The following is a 17,452-nucleotide window of genomic DNA, read 5'->3' on the forward strand; positions in this document are numbered from 1 at the left end:
GTCTTGCAGGTGGTCTCCTGCACAACAGGCAGATTCTTTACCAAATGAACCACCAGGTAAGCCCAATAATAGGTTACGTTTTGGTTATTTATTGTACCCCTAATGAGTGCACAGATTTCTGCTGAAGGAACTCAGATACAGTTAAAACCAAGACCTACATTGTAATATTCAAGCTGGTGCCCAAATGTACCAGTTCTTTAGGTAAATTGTCTGTTCAAAATATTGTTTGATTTGGCAGATTTTCTCCAAGTTCTCTTAGAACCTTTATAACAACTAAATGGTGGGCTAGTTCTATTAGCCATCTATGAAGCTGACTATGAGGTTATTGTAACTGAAATTAACTACTAGGAAATGGCTTGCAATAATAATTTGGCCACTTGATGCAGAACGTCAGCTCATTAGAAAAGACCCTGATTCTGGGAAAGATTGAAGGCAGGAGGAGAAGGGGAAGACAGAGGACAAGATGGTTGGATGGTATCCGTGACTCTGAACATGAGTTTGAGAAGCTCTGGGAGATGGTGAAGGACAGGGAAGCCTAGCGTGCTGCAGTCCACAGGGTCACAAGGAGTCAGACATGACTGAGTGACTGAACAACGAAACCTCGTCATTAAGCTGCATATGAGAACTGAAATTCTCCATGCTGACCCAATCCTAATATTTGGCTTTTTCTTTAATGAGTGGTTTGTCTTCTTGCTTTATCTTTCTCATTGATTATCTAATGCCTGCTCTCAAAACAGCCCTCCCAGCATTCCAAATCAATACTCTGTATTCCTGTTGTGTGCAAGGCCTCCTGTGTTTTGCTGACTACATTGCTTCCACTTTGTGCCTTTATGGAGACAAAAATTTGAGACACAGTGTATTCTTTTTTCATCTTATTGTTTTTGTATTTTCTCTTTGTGTTGAAAATTTGCCATCCTATCTGATAAAATGCAATACAATTTACAAAGTCAAACCAAACCCAGCATATTCACATACGTAATTCCTGTCTGAATATTTCTTCTATCTTTCAATTAGTGACAAAGCATTCTGGCTGAGCTAGTGCTGAGACTCATCAACACTATTTGTGTGCAGTTTGATAAACCCTATTTCTCCAGGTCCAAACCCTATCTCTCCAGAAGTACTTTTTTAAAATTTTGTTTTCTTTCTTTGTGCTCTGTGTTCGCAAAGCCTCTTTAGCTGTCATAGAATCCTTAGGGGATAGGATTAGCCTCTTGAGAGAAATGTTCCTTTGTGTGAAGAAATGATCTGTCAGGATGGGCTAGACCAGCAGCGTCCTAGAGGTGTTCCGACCATCACATCAAGAATTTTAGCAGCAACCGTATGCATTGACAAGAAGAGAAAAGGGGTTGAGTGTAAAAGAACTGCATTGCTAGGTCTCCAGCCCATCTGCTCTTTAGCTAAAAAGAAACTAGATGAAGAACCCCACAAATGCTTTAAATTTGTGATTCTCAGACTTCAGCAAGCACGAGAATGAAAACTTTTAAACCAGCATTCTGAGATTCCGATTTGGTAAATTCAGACTGTGGCCGGAGATCTTGAAATTTAGCAGTTCACCTTGAAATTCAGTTCATCTGACACTGCATGTATATGGGTCACAATTTGAGCAGTTCTGCTCAAAAGCATAGACTGTTAGATTTTAGTGTGCATCAGAATCAGTTAGGGTTTGTTAAAACACAGACTGCTGGGGTCTGCCCCCAAGGGTTCTGACTCAGAAGTCTGGATGGAGGCCCAAGAATTCACATTCCGGACAAGTTCCCAGGTAATGTTGATGCCACTGGTTCTGGGAGCACACTGTGAGGACCACTACTGTAAAGGATGGAGGTAAATGAGGGTCACTGGCACTGTGTGGTGAGTCTCCGGAGTCAGCAGCAGTTTGGGTCATGACCAATTTGGAGACAGATTGAGGTGCTCTAAGTGGCAGCTGGGACATTAAGTTTCTAGCAGTCCACAGGATTCTTGGAGACATTTTGGAAACATGTTCCATTTTGTTCAAACCAAATTTTATTTTAATTTCAAAGAACAAGTATTGACCTAAAACAAATAGACTGCCAGTTATTTCTCTAGCCAAAAATATGGCTTTGTTTGGAGATTAGCAGAAATTTGCCATTTGGTGCCTGAAACTATCGTGGCGTGCTGCGGTCCATGGGGTTGGAGTCGGACACGACTGAGAGACTGAACTGAACTGAACTATGGTAAGCCACAAGCAATTCCCCTGTACAGCAAGAGAAGGAAGAACTCTTTCATAGAGAGGAAAAAGGAAGTTGGGAGGGCTATAGTAAGCACAGAATCCCTGGGTTTTCATTGGCTGAGTCGTTGCCAGGAAAACGAAATCTTTCTTCTTCCTGCTGAGCTATCCTCACAAGGAATGAGAGCTCCCCCTTCTGTTCTCCCAACTAACCGAAGTTTCTGTTTCTTAATTTTTTCTTCATGGTAACTTCCTTCGCTTGACACTTGGTTTGTAGAATTTAGAACAAAGAAAATGCAGTGATCCAGGCATGACTCTGATTATTAAGATAATTTCCTTCTTGGGGACTCATTAAAAAAGTGAGACACTGGCTTTGCCAGTCTGTGTGACTAAATGAGTGGGATGAGGGACAAGCTTACCTTACTCAGTCCATATGAATAAAGCAAAAAAGAAGCAAGGCTTTCAGCTGTGATACTTTAATAAGAGTAGTTAAGCTTAAAACAGCGCCCCCCTCCGCCAAAACCCATTTTCTTTATTTTTGAAGTGGAATACTAACCTTTTTTCACCAAAATGTCAGGGGTGAAGTGTTTATAGCATTTTAGGAGAGTCAATCTCAAAATAGTTCAAAGTAAATCTCTTAGTAGTAATCTGCGTGTGTTCGTGTTAAGTCGCTTCAGTCATGTCTGACTCTTTGTGATCCCATGGACTGTAGCCTGCCAGGCTCTTCTGTCCATGGGATTCTCCAGGCAAGAATACTGGAGTGGGTTGCCATGCCCTCCTCCAGGGAATCTTCCCAACCCAGGGATTGAACCTACATCTTTTTGTTTGTTTCTTCTTCTTCTTATTTTTTAATTAATTTATTTTTATTGAAGGATAATTGCTTTACAGAATTTTGCTGTTTTCTGTCAAACCTCAATACAAATCAGCCATAGGGATACATGTATCCCCTCCCTTTTGAACCTCCCTCTCATCTCACTCCCCACCCCTCTAGGTTGATACAGAGCCCTGTGTGAGTTTCCTGAGCCAGACAGCAAATTACCATTGGCTATCTACTTTACATATGGTAATGTACGTTTCCATGTTACTCTTTCCGTATGTCCCACCCTCCCCAGAATCTGCATCTTTAAGGTCTCCTGCATTGGCAGGCGGGTTCCTTACCACTAGCACCACTTGGGAAGCCCAGTAGTCATTTATTCTTATGCATTTCAGTTCAGTCTTGGAAATCAGTATCTCTAAGGGAACCCTGTATCTGAATGTTCAGTTGGAATAAAACCTCTTTCTGTGACAGGGAAATTCTCAACAAGAGACTAGGAGTCAGCCCATCATGGGGGTGCTTGATGAGAATCACATGGTAGGAAAATTCCACACATCCTCCTGACAGCCTGATGGGGCTTCTTAGGTGTGGGTTTCCCTCCCCAACTCTCTTCCCTCCCACACTGAGAATTCTAGTCAGCCTTATGGAGGAGAATATGTGAGGTTCCTCGGGGATGCTGAGGCAGAAAAAAAAGGTAATTAAATATTGCGTTTGAGCCTGGTGCTTTGAGATTATGCTCACAGTTTCCATCCACTGAGATTTTTCATCAAGCCAGACTCTGTCCTTAGGCAATGTTCTACCATATGTAAATAGATAGTTTCTCTTGCTGGAAACTTGAGGAGACAGATAAATGGTTGAGCAGAAAATATTCCTTCCTGCTGGAAGTAACTCACAGTGAAAATATGCCTATCAACTGTGGGTGAGTTGGACTATCTTCTTACAGATGAAAAATGCACATATACTTATCAATATCTTACAGAGAAAGACACAATTACAGTTTGACCCCCATCTGTAAAAATCTTTCTGCATACAGGGGGAGGCAGGACAATTGCAGCTTATGGTTTTTTTTAAAATTTGAAGCCAGTGATTAAGATTTTCCCCCAGGGGTTTCCTTGCTGGCTCAGTGGTAAGGAATCTGCCTGCCAATGCAGGAGATGCAAGGATCTTCTTGATCCAGGAAGATCCCACATGCTACGGAGCAGCTGAGCCCATGAAAGCACAGCTATTGAACCTGTGCTCGAGAGCCTGGGAGCTTCAGGTACTGAGCTGGAGAGCTGCAGCTGCTGAAGCCAGGATGCCCTAAAGCCCAAGCTGCATAACGAGAGATGTCGCTGCGATGAGAAGGCCAGGCACCGTGACCAGAGGGCAGCCCCTGCGCGCCACAGCTAGAGACGAGTCCGCACGGCAGTGAAGACCCAGCACAGCCAGAATAAACAAGCAAAAGTGGAAATGTCAAAGAAAGATTCTTCCCCCAATTTAGGCCAGTTCCTGCCAACTCAAGATTTGGAATTTGGGAGCTAATATTCTGCTTCTCAAAAGTGCCCAGGTAATGATTGCTTGAATCAAAGACATCACTCTTAAAGTGATGATAATCCTGCCTTTTGGTTTATTACCTTTTTGGAAGGTAGTGAATTTTAAAACCACTGCATTGAACTTTTCAATGATCCAAGATGAAGAAGATAAATTTAAATAAATACCAAGAATTAAATCAATAAGTACCTCATGAAAAGAGGATACAGCAGTATTGAATAAGACCGATATGGTTTGCATTTGAAATGCAGTTCACCTAAGGCTCAGACGGTAAAGCGTCTGCCTACAATGCGGGAGACACAGGTTCGATCCCTGGGTTGGGAAGATCCTCTGGAGAAGGAAATGGCAACCCACTCCAGTACTCTTGCCTGGAAAATCCCATGGACCGAGGAGCCCAGTGGGCTGCAGTCCATGGGGTCACAAAGAGTCGGACACGACTGAGTGACTTCACTCACCTTAGTTCAACAGCCATTTATTGAATGTATATTGTATTCCAGGTTCTGATGACACAGATGAATAAAGTACTATTTCTGTTTTCAGTTAGTCCCAGTTAAAGGCTGGTGGGGAACTGATATAAACAAATAATACATACAGAAACGGAGGTAGACTGTGGCAGTGGGCAATGTATAGACTTTGAGATAGACAGGACTGGAGTACACTCTGGGTCTTGCTTTAATTTTGTGGCTTTAGGTAAGCTACTTTACTCTTTTAAATAACCTTTGCTATTCGTTTTGGTCAGTTTTCATTCCAATTCCAAAGAAAGGCAATGCCAAAGAATGCTCAAACTACCACACAATTGCACTCATCTCACATGCTAGTAAAGTAATGCTCAAAATTCTCCAAGCCAGGCTTCAGCAATACGTGAACCATGAACTCCCTGATGTTCAAGCTGGTTTTAGAAAAGGCAGAGGAACCAGAGATCAAATTGCCAGCATCCTCTGGATCATGGAAAAAGCAAGAGAGTTCCAGAGAAACATCTATTTCTGCTTTATTGACTATGCCAAAGCCTTTGACTGTGTGGATCACAAGAAACTGTGGAAAATTCTGAAAGAGATGGGAATACCAGACCACCTGACCTGCCTCTTGAGAAATCTGTATACAGGTCAGGAAGCAACAGTTAGAACTGGACATGGAACAACAGATTGGTTCCAAATAGGAAAAGGAATACGTCAAGGCTGTATATTGTCACCCTGCTTATTTAACTTCTATGCAGAGTACATCATGAGAAACGCTGGGCTGGAAGAAGCACAAGGTGGAATCAAGATTGCTGGGAGAAATATCAATAACCTCAGATATGCAGATGACACCACCCTTATGGCAGAAAGTGAAGAGGAGCTAAAAAGCCTCTTGATGAAAGTGAAAGAGGAGAGTGAAAAAGTTGGCTTAAAGCTCAACATTCAGAAAACGAAGATTATGGCATCTGGTCCCATCACTTCATGGGAAATAGAAGGGGAAACAGTAGAAACAGTGTCAGACTTTATTTTTGGGGGCTCCAAAATCGCTGCAGATGGTGACTGCAGCCATGAAATTAAAAGACGCTTACTCCTTGGAAGAAAAGTTATGACTAACCTAGATAGCATATTCAAAAGCAGAGACATTACTTTGCCAACTAAGGTCCGTCTAGTCAAGGCTGTGGTTTTTCCTGTGGTCATGTATGGATGTGAGAGTTGGGCTGTGAAGAAAGCTGAGCGCTGAAGAATTGATGCTTTTGAACTGTGGTGTTGGAGAAGACTCTTGAGAGTCCCTTGGACTGCAAGGAGATCCAACCAGTCCATTCTGAAGGAGGTCAACCCTTGGATTTATTTGGAAGGAATGATGCTAAAGCTGAAGCTCCGGTACTTTGGCCACCTCATGAGAAGAGTTGACTCATTGGAAAAGACTTTGATGCTGGGAGAGATTGAGGGCAGGAGGAGAAGGGGACGACCGAGGATGAGATGGCTGGATGGCATCACGGACTCGATGGACGTGAGTCTGAGTGAACTCCGGGAGTTGGTGATGGACAGGGAGGCCTGGCGTGCTGTGATTCATGGCGTCGCAAAGAGTCGGACACGACTGAGCGACTGAGCTGAACTGAGCTGAATTCGTTTTATCACCTCTGGAGCAAATAACCATGCAAAAAAAAAAAAAAAGGAAGATAATAGTAATAAAAACTGTGTATAAGGTACAGAGGTACTATAGCAGAGAGAATGATTTTGGTGAGCTGATCAGGGAAGGCTTCAAAGAGGAGGTTGTACCTCCAAAGTGTTTTGATACATGAATAGGAAATTTCCAGGTAGACAACACTTGTGAAAGGACTCCAGGCAGAGGAAATAGCACTTTCGACTAAGGAAATAGCGTAGGAGGTGGAAACTGTGAAAAATAATAACAGTTTAACATTTCTGTTGCATTTATTGTTTGTGAAAACTAATTTGAGATGGGGCAGCAAAGGAGGCAGGGGCCAGTTCCTCATCTCAGTCTGTGTTCTGATAAAAAGTTTGACTTGATCCTTTAGTTCCGAAGTGCAAGATGAATGTTTTTGTAATGAGTTTTCTGTTTCAGTTTTGCGTTATTTTTATTGATATCATCTAAGGCTTAAAAATAGGGATAGTCCACTTAAAATCCCAGGTTTTTTTTCTGACTTCTCTTGGAAATTTGCCACAGTGAGTCTGAATCTGCTCATGGCATCAATTGGTTGAAACAGAGGCCAGCCCTCAGTGGAGCCTGTGATTTCTTGCTGTTGATGAGCAATAAGGAAACTTAAGTAGGTTGGCTATATGGTAGGATATATTTAGGACTCTCTTTGTGTCTTCCTACTGCATTTGAGAGAGAGAAGGCTAGGAATCAAGGAGAGGTGATTGGACATGACACCTTCCAAAGCCAGGTTAACGGATGAGGGATCTTCAATGTATTCATGTTGGTAAGAAGCGAGAAACTTTAAAAAACAAAACAAAACAAAACAAGGTTAAACATTATTCTAGGAGAGAGGATATGAATGCCATACATAGAACCCATGAGTATTATTGGCTGGAGAATAATACTTGTGGGATAAGATCTCTCTCTCTCTCTCTTTAAGGATACCTTTTAATAAAAACAGAAAAAATAAAAATTAAGCTACAATACAAAATGACGATCACTCCCAATGTCCTTTCTCACCTCTTCTCAGAAGTGGAAATTCCCCCCATCCCCTTAGTCAGCAGTAGAAGTGAACAGAGATTGAAGGGCTATGGATGATTCACAGCTCAGAGCGAGCAACACTCAGCACACAATGGAAGACCATAGTGATTTCGAAGACCCAAGAGGACGCCGGTAATGTGGCAATTGCTGGGGGAAGATTCCCTATACAAGAAGGGAGGAGAAAGATGAAGCAAAAACTCCAAGAATGGGGGAGGCAAGACAAGGGTAACCTGAGGAGAGGAAAAGAAGTGGTCTGTGCAGAGACACCCTGCCATTGAAGGGAATACCCGTGCGGAGACAAGCATGCAGAAAGCCAGGAAGGGACCTTCAAGAATGGGGACAAGGGAGCTTCCCTGATGGCTCGGGGGTAAAGATTCCACCTGTCAATGCAGGACACATGGGTTAGATCCCTGGTCCAGAAAGATCCCACGTGCCACAGAGCAGCTAAGCCTGTGTGCTACAAATACTGAAGCTTGCACACCCCAGAGCATGTGTTATGCAACAAGAGAAACCTCGCGGCAATTAGAGAAAGCCTCTGCAGCAACAAAGATCCAAAAATAAATAAATAAAATTATTTTTAAAAAGGATGGGGATTAGGTAAAACAAAGATGCAAAGTTATCCAAAGTCTACCCTGACCCCACTCTATACAATTTGTATTTTATCCTCTGAAACCTCAGGTAAATAGTTATTTGGATCATCTTTAAGCTAACTAGTCAGCAAGGTGAGAAAAGACTCTCCCCCGAACCCAGAGTGGCACACACCATCATCTTTCCTATGGCAGATTGGGCAGCAGGAGGACCGCTTGTGGGCTTCACACGCCCAGAGTAGCAGGCAGAGTGCTTCCTTGACCATCTCCCTCAACTCTCTAGAGGAGCGAAACACACCTCTCCTGCCATGGGCTGAAGATAAAGTGCCTGGGTTGCAGATATACTAGCTGAAGAGTATTGAGTGGTTTAGTATGTGTTCGTGCAAGACTGGGGACTGGTTGGGAGCTGTCAGTTAGAAGATCTTTTAAACAGTTTGAAGAAAGAGGAAGACCTGAATTCAAGCTTGGCTGTGTGAATAGAAAGGGAATGGCTTCATGATATCTCATGTCTCTGGGGCTTTGCATGTCCCTCTTACTTCACCTGAACTAGATCATCCTCATTCCCTTATCCATTCAAACTCAGTGCTAGCTCCGCTGTGAAGATTTCCATAAGAATATTCAGATAGTTCTTCTCTATATATGTTCTACCTCATAAATAACTTAATTTTAACCAGGAAGTATTTCACTGAAGTATTGTCCACCTGCTTACCAGAATTTAAGTTTCTTAAATCTATGTCAGGATGTCTTTGAGAACAGTGATCATCTACATCAAGGTAACATAATTAATGGGACTGACAACAAAGACTACCTGTATCAGCATGAGTTAGTGTTGTGTTCCAGGAAACATTTGCCCCCAAAAAGATAAGACTGTAAGCTGATAAATAGTCTCGCTATTTGCCTCCAGTAGTTCCAGGAAATCGATTTATCTGAGACAATAGTCTCCTCCTCCAGGCAAATAGCTCACTTATCAGGACCCTAATCTCATTATGATGACAATCATAAACTATTTCGTCATGACCACTGCTCAGTCCAAGTGACTTTCTGCTTTGAAAGCCCCTTTTGAAACCACTTGAGCTTAGACCCCCACCCCCTTCCGCAAACCCTTTGAATATCTTCTCTTCTGTGACACTGCTAAGACTGTAAAAGAGATGTCCTCCCTTACTATAGAAAGGGACACTGTCTACTGGTGATATTTGGGTGGTATTCAGCATCTTTCGGAGAAGGCAATGGCATCCCACTCCAGTGTTCTTGCCTGGAGAATCCCGGGGACGGGGGAGCCTGGTGGGCTGCCGTCTATGGAGTCGCACAGAGTCGGACACGACTGAAGCAACTTAGCAGTAGCAGCAGCAGCAGCAGCATCTTTAGTCTTAATCTAGCCTAGACTAGCACGTAGTAGTGCTTCAATTCCTGTTGAAAGAATAAGGAGGAAGGCAATAAACAAATAAAAATCTGTTGAAAAAAAAAGAAGTGAAAAATGGAAAAAATGTTAGTCACTCAGTCGTGTCTGCATCTGTTTGCAACCCCGTGGATTCTATGTAGCCCATCAGGCTCCTCTGTCCATGGAATTCACCAGGCAAGAATACTGGAGTGGGTAGTCATTCCCTTCCATGGGATCTTCTTGACTCAGGGATCAAACCCCAGTCTCCCTCATTGCAGGCAGAATCTGTATCATCTGAGCCACAAGGGAAGCCTGTTGAAAGAAGTACTTGTTAATAATAGAGAAAATCAATATACGTGGTGCAGTGATTGGATGTAGGCAGGTGGGGAAAGAGTCAGGGATGCTTCTAAAGTATTAAGTGTTAATCTGTGCCATCACTTAACATGGCAAAAGCATAAGAGCAGGTTTTCAGTGAGGAGATACTGATTTCAACTCCAAAATGTCGAATTTGCAATTCTTGGGATACAGAAGTAGAGGTGTTTGGTTCTGTTGGGCTCAGTGATAGAAGGCCCCAGGCATAAATTTTGTGAGGGAGGCTGTTTTTTTAATCACTGGTTCTCAAATGCTTCAGACCAGCAGCATCAGTACCACCTTGGAACTTATTTGAAAAATGTAAATTTGGGGACTCAACAACAGACTCACCAAACTGAAAACTCTATGAGAAGAGTTCAACTATCTGTGTTTTAACAAGCCTTCCAGGTGATCTGATGCACCAATAACATTTGAGAACTATTGTCTTAGAGATTAATCTCAGCCAGCAGGGTCTAAGACAAGATTTTGCTCAAACTTCTAATGATGTACTTGCTAAGGAGTGCTAATCCTGTGTTCTTTGCATGAGCAGATCTTATCTAATATGGTGGCCTGAGAGGCTGCATAACAAAGCTAATTAAACATCTTACTTGCTACATCTGAATCTTGCTATACTGCTTTCTTCTTGTGTGCCTTAGGGAGACAGTTGCTTAAACCTTCTGAGTCTGTGTTCCTTATCTGTAAAATGGCAACACTAATAATATCTACCTAGCTGAGTTCTTTCCCCTGGAGAAGGAAATGGCAGCCCATTCCAGTATTGCCTGGGAAATCCTATGGACAGGGGAGCCTGGTGGAATACAGTCCCTGGGGTCACAGTCGGACACAACTTAATGACTAAGCAGCTGAGTTCTTATGATAATAATATGAGCTAATGTATATAGAAAAAGTGTTTAAATCTGTAATGTTTATGGCTTTTAAAATCTTTACTTCTAGAAAACTCATTTCCCTTTTATCTACTTAACTCAATGTTTTCTGTCTTTGGAAGTTTACCTCAAAGACCTCACCCGTTGAAAGCTTCTGCTGGTTAAGTTCAGTTCAGTCGCTCAGTCGTGTCCGACTCTTTGCGACCCCGTGAACTGCAGCACTCCAGGTTTCCTGTCCATCACCAACTCCAGAAGTCCACCCAAACCCATGTCCATCGAGTTGATGATGCCATCCAACCATCTCATCCTCTGTCGTCCCCTTCTCCTCCTGCCCTCAATCTTTCCCAGCATCAGGGTCTTTTCCAATGAGTCATCTCTTCACATCAAGTGGCCAAAATATTGGAGTTTCAGCTTCAACATCAGTCCTTCCAATGAACACCCAGGACTGATCTTCTTTAGGATGGACTGGTTGGATCTCCTTGCAGTCCAAGGGACTCTTGAGAGTCTTCTCCAACACCATAGTTCAAAAGCATCAATTCTTCGGTGCTCAGCTTTCTTTATAGTCCAACTCTCACATCCATACATGACCACTGGAAAAACAATAGCCTTGACTAGAAAGAACTTTGTTGGCAAAGTAATGTCTCTGCTTTTTAATATGCTGTCTAGGTTGGTCATAACTTTCCTTCCAAGGAGTAAGCATTTTTTAATTTTATGGCTGCAATCACCATCTGCAGTGATTTGGAAGCTCAAAAAAATAAAGTCAGCCACTGTTTCCTCTGTTTACCCATCTATCTGCCATGAAGTGATGGGACTGGATGCCATGATCTTAGTTTTCTGAATGTTGAGCTTTAAGCCAACTTTTTCACTCTCCTCTTTCACTTTCATCAAGAGGCTCTTTAATTCTTCATTTTCTGCCATAAGGGTGGTGTCATCTGCATATCTGAGGTTACTGATATTTTTCCCGGCAATCTTGATTCCAGCTTGTGCTTCATCCAGCCCAGTGTTTCTCATGATGTACTCTGTATAGAAGTTAAATAAGCAGGGTGACAATATACAGCCTTGACGTACTCCTTTTCCTATTTGGAACTAGTCTGTTGTTCCATGTCCAGTCCTAATTGTTTCTTCCTGACCTGCATATAGGTTTCTCAAGAGGCAGGTCAGGTAATCTGATATGCCCATCTCTTTCAGAATTTTCCACAGTTTCTTGTGATCCACACAGTCAAAGGCTCTGGCATAGTCAATAAAGCAGAAATAGATGTTTTTCTGGAACTCTCTTGCTTTTTCCATGATCCAGTGGATAGCGGCAATTTGATCTCTGGTTCCTCTGCCTTTTCTAAAACCAGCTTGAATATCTGGAAGTTCACGGTTCACGTATTGTTGAAGCCTGGCTTGGAGAATTTTGAGCATTACTTTACTAGCATGTGAGATGAGTGCCAATTGTGCGATAGCTTGAACATTCTTTGGTATTGCCTTTCTTTGGGATTGGAATGTAAACTGACCTTTTCCAGTCCTGTGACCACTGCTGAGTTTTCCATATTTGCTGGCATATTGAGTGCAGCACTTTCACAGAGTCATCTTCAGGATTTGAAACAGCTCAGTTGGAATTCCATCACCTCCTCTAGCTTTGTTCATAGTAGTGCTTCCTAAGGCCCACTTGACTTTGCCCATTAAAAGCATCTGCTGGTTAACCATAGCTATTAATTACCTTATACTACTTGGCCCATGGGAGGTATTGGACAAACTAGTAGTTGAGTGAATGCACGGTCTGGTCCTAATATCCTTATTTCTTCTCTGAGTTTTACAGCTTCTATTATCAGTAGTTTTGCTTTTGCACCAACTTATGCATGATCATGTTTACTATTTTCTTACTGGTTATAGCATAAGCTCTTTGAGAAAAAGTTTTGTGCCTTACTTACCTTGTCTACCTACACAGCACCTGGCACAGTGTTGAGAGCATAAATGGAATTCAGCCACAGTCTATGAAAAATAAAGAATTGAATTTATTTTGGTCTCAAATCTATTTACTAAATTTTTGCCATTTCCTATCCTCCAATCTGCCCATCATTTCAAAATCTTAAACCTCTACCATCCCTTTCTCCCAAGAGTTACAAGAAGGAAGAACAGGGATTCTTTATCTATTTCTGTTGTCATTCAGAAAGAGTACTCTTATTATTTTGAGCTTCCCTGTCAATCTCATAAATTTAGCCTAATGTTCCTAAAGTAATTTCTTGAGTCAAAGCTAGGATATTACAAATGGCTTGTAACTCTTAGCCCAGAATAATGGAGTGTGTCCTCTCTCTCTCTCTAGAAATACACTTTTAAGGCTAAGATATGATGTTACTTATTCTTTATGTAGCCTTATTTTTACCAGCAGCTTCCTTCAGCTTTCCTTTAACTTTTTAGTTAGCTCACTACTTTGTGTAGCCCTGTATAGGAATTCTGCTGGCATGGAAAAGGAAATGTCCCTTTTTATATAGTTATGAAACTCCTTTAAACATGCAGAAAATTGATATTATTTATATATGAAAGAAGGCACACTTTGGAGGCAAATAAATCTGAGATCAAAATGTTAGTTCTGTTACTCATTTGCCATGTGGTTTTGAGTAAGCTACTCAACATGCCTGAGTCTATTAACTGATCTATTAAACAGGGACATAAATATTTACCTTATGGCATTATGTGAGAAGATTAAATAAGCTATATATTGTACTCAGATGTGGGAGGTATTTAATTAATGGTGGATATTATTTCAAAACAAAGGAAAAGAGCAAAATACTGTAAATTTCAGAAACAGAAGCTCCTTTAGAGTCTATAATGTATAGACTCACAATATCCCTGATATAGTGGACATTAGTTTTATTCTGAAGTTCTATTTAAATTCTAATCAAGAATGACCTCATCAAATCTCAAATCACTTTACCTTTGACAATCGCTCTTCAAAGAAGATCTTCCAACTAATTAGGTAACTGAAGGGCCTCTTTCCCTACATGTATAAGTGAGCCTTCCACTCTTTACCCTGCAAATTGTTCACGGCTCACCTGTGATTTGGTTGACAGGGAATTCTCCTAACCTTAGGCAAAGGCTGACTACAGCTAACTGATTATTCTCTAAGTCCATTTCCCCCCGTGGGAAACTTTCAGTGTTCTTCCTTTAAGGTCTGTTGGGAATCCTTATTCTCCCCAGGGGCTCTTCCAATTTTATCATAAGACTCTAATGGAGACAGTGAGAAACTGGAAATCCAGTGATCCTTTTTTTAAGAGGAAAACAGGAAACCCTTTCTAGACAAGCCAAGTCCAGTGGTCGTGGGAGGCTGAGAGATTTCTGCAGGGCTGTTTGGAGATGCGGACATAGTGGGATACAAACATGTTGCATGGTTTCTAAGGAGCCACATCTATTTTTTTTTTCCTTGCAAAATACTGGAATAAAATTCCTAATTAAAATTCTCAATCTAGTTGTAAGTACCACTCACATGCTCATTAGAATAGCTACTATCATTCCTTCCCTCTTCATCATCTCCTGCAGGGATCAGAGCCATATCAGGACCCAGCACAAGGGAAACGGTCTTCTTAAATAACCTGGAGCTCCGAAGTGGAGGCAGAGAAAAGGTAGGGCTGCTTTACAGAAGCTGATTTCAAAGAAGGACTCATGTCCAGCCCGAGGGCACACTTTGGTGTAGGTCTTCACATTTCCTCTTCATATTGCTTCAATTTTACTAATAAACTTCCTATATTTTAAAAGTTAAGTCTCTCCAAGGAGTCTGGAAACTCAAGCCATTCACACATTGGCATGAATCACTTACTTGAATTCAATAAGTTATTATTGTCTAGCTGTCTACATTATGAAACCTGCTATAGGTGCATGATAGATTGAACTCAATGGTAAACTATTGACACCTATAATTAATGGGCATACCGATTAAATTATAGCCAAATATATTTTGTGCTGTTGTAAGTTTTGTTCTCAATTCCTCTTTCTCCTGTCGAGAAAAGTGAAGGAGTATTTTTCTTTTTCAAATAAACATGGTTCTCAGTCCTTTCACTTATGACTATAAAGAAGTATGTGTGGAGTCAGGAATAGTCAGACTGTTTTCACTGTCTGAATTTGTTTTTCATTTATGAAAGTATGCTTCTAGCATTCGTTTTTTTGTTATTTCCATCTTCTTTCCCTGTCATGGTGTCCATCTTCTGTCTCATCATTCCTTTTACTATCTTGAAAAACTGGCTTGCCTTTCCTTCTACTTCCTCTCCCTTGCTCACTTTTCAAATTTTTTAATCTAAATTTTGTCCCCAGTATTTCACTAATGAACTTTTAGAGCAAAAATGTATCCTCCTTTTAGTCACATGGAAGGCCTGTCTCTGTTCTCATTCTCTCAATTTTACTACCGAATTGAATAATCTCAGAGCTTCAATTTAGCAGTTTTTTGGGCTTCCCTGGTGGCTCAGATGGTAAAGAACCCGCCCACAGTGCAGGAGACCTGGGTTCGACCCCTGAGTTGGGAAGATCCCCTGGAGGAGGGCATGGCAAGCCACTCCAGTATTCTTGCCTGGAGAATCCCATGGACAGAGGAGCCTGGCGGGCTACAGGCCATGTGGTCCCAAAGAGTCGGATATGACTGAGTGGCTAAGCGTGCATGCATCATCCCATCTCTCGGAACATTCATTTTGCTCACTTCTCTTCTAGTGTCCATAGTTCAAAAGTAGGAATTACTTCAAGATTCTTTCACACCTTAAACCAGTGGTACTCAGTCATAGCTGCACATTTTAAACACTAATGGCACCTGGATCTCTCTCCCTGAAGTTCTGATTCAGTAGTTCTGGGAGGTAGCCTACATACTGGGAGCTGATATCAATAGTTCCCCCCGCATTTCTAACACTCTGCCAGGATTGAGAACGATTTTAAACCATAACTTAGACTTCAGAGGAGACTCTTAATCATCTTGAGGCTCAAACAAAACTGACTCAAGCTTTCATCCCATGGGAACGCCAGGACTTCTTTAACATAACTGTGAACCCTGAGGGCTGACTGTCTCATGGCCTTCTGGTTCCAAGTTCCTAACCTCTGAAGCACTTGGTATCATTTGCATGCCACCTTCTAAATCAAATGATCCTCTTGCCTCTGGCTCTACACAAGTTATGAAGCAGAATTCAGCCTCCTTTCTTTGCTTTCTCCATAATCCACACACTGAAGACAGTTTTATGGTGGCATATTTACTGAAGGTATAAGTTAGGAGAAGGGTTTGGAATCAATGTTAGGGTTTTACATTAAATAGACATGGGCAATTTCTATGTGGACTCCAATCTCCAGCTATATATACAAGCCTTCCCTTGCCGGCAAAATATTTCTCACACTTAACTGTTCTCATCAGTTTGGTTCAGTTCAGTCGCTCAGTCGTGCCAGACTCTTTGCGACCCCAAGAACTGCAGCATGCCAGGCCTCCCTGTCCATCACCAACTGCCGGAGTTTACCCAAACTCACTTCCATTGAGTTGGTGATGCCATTCAGCCATCTCATCCTCTGTCATTCCCTTCTCCTTTTGCCTTCAATCTTTCCCAGCATCAGGGTCTTTTACAATGAGTCAGCTCTTCACGTCAGATGGCCAAAGTATTGGAGTTTCAGCCTCAACATCAGTCCTTCCAATGAACATCCAAGAGGACTGATCTCCTTTAGGGTGGACTGGTTGGATCTGTTTGCAGTCCAAGGGACTCTCAAGAGTCTTCTCCAACACCACAGTTCAAAAGCATCAATTCTTCAGCACTCAGCTTTCTTTATAGTCCAACTCTCACATCCATACATGACCACTGGAAAAACCATAGCCTTGACTAGATGGACCTTTGTTGACAAAGTAATGTCTCTGCTTTTCAATATGCTATCTAGGTTGGTCATAACTTTCCTTCCAAGGAGTAAGTGTCTTTAATTTCATGTAGCAGATAACTGAAGTTTATTTTTTTGGGCTCCAAAATCACTGCAGATGATGACTGCAGCCATGAAACTGAAAGACGCTTACTCCTTAGAAGGAAAGTTATGACCAACTTAGACAGCATATTAAAAAGCAGAGATATTACTTTGCCAACAAAGGTCCATCTAGTCAAGGCTATGGTTTTTCCAGTGGTCATATATGGATGTGAGAGTTGGACTGTGAAGAAAGCTGAGCACCGAAGAATTGATGCTTTTGAACTGTGGTATTGGAGAAGACTCTTGAGAGTCCCTTGGACTGCAAAGAGATCCAACCAGTCCATCCTAAAGAAGATCAGGCCTGGGTGTTCATTGAAAGGACTGATGTTGAGGCTGAAACTCCAATACTTTGGCCACCTGATGTGAAGAGCTGACTAATTGGAAAAGACCCTGATGCTGGGAAAGATTGAAGGCAGGAGGAGAAGGGGAAGATAGAGGATGAGATGGCTGAATGACATCACCGACTCAATGGACATGAGTTTGGGTAAACTCCAGGAGTTGGTGATGGACAGGGAGGCCTGGCATGCTGCGGTTCATGAGGTCGCAAAGAGTTGGACACAGCTGAGCAACTGAAATGAACTGAAACTCTCTGCACTTGGCATTGCTTTTAAGAGCCATGGA

Source organism: Capra hircus, chromosome 7, assembly GCF_001704415.2.
Source record: "Capra hircus breed San Clemente chromosome 7, ASM170441v1, whole genome shotgun sequence".
NCBI lineage: Eukaryota > Metazoa > Chordata > Mammalia > Artiodactyla > Bovidae > Capra > Capra hircus.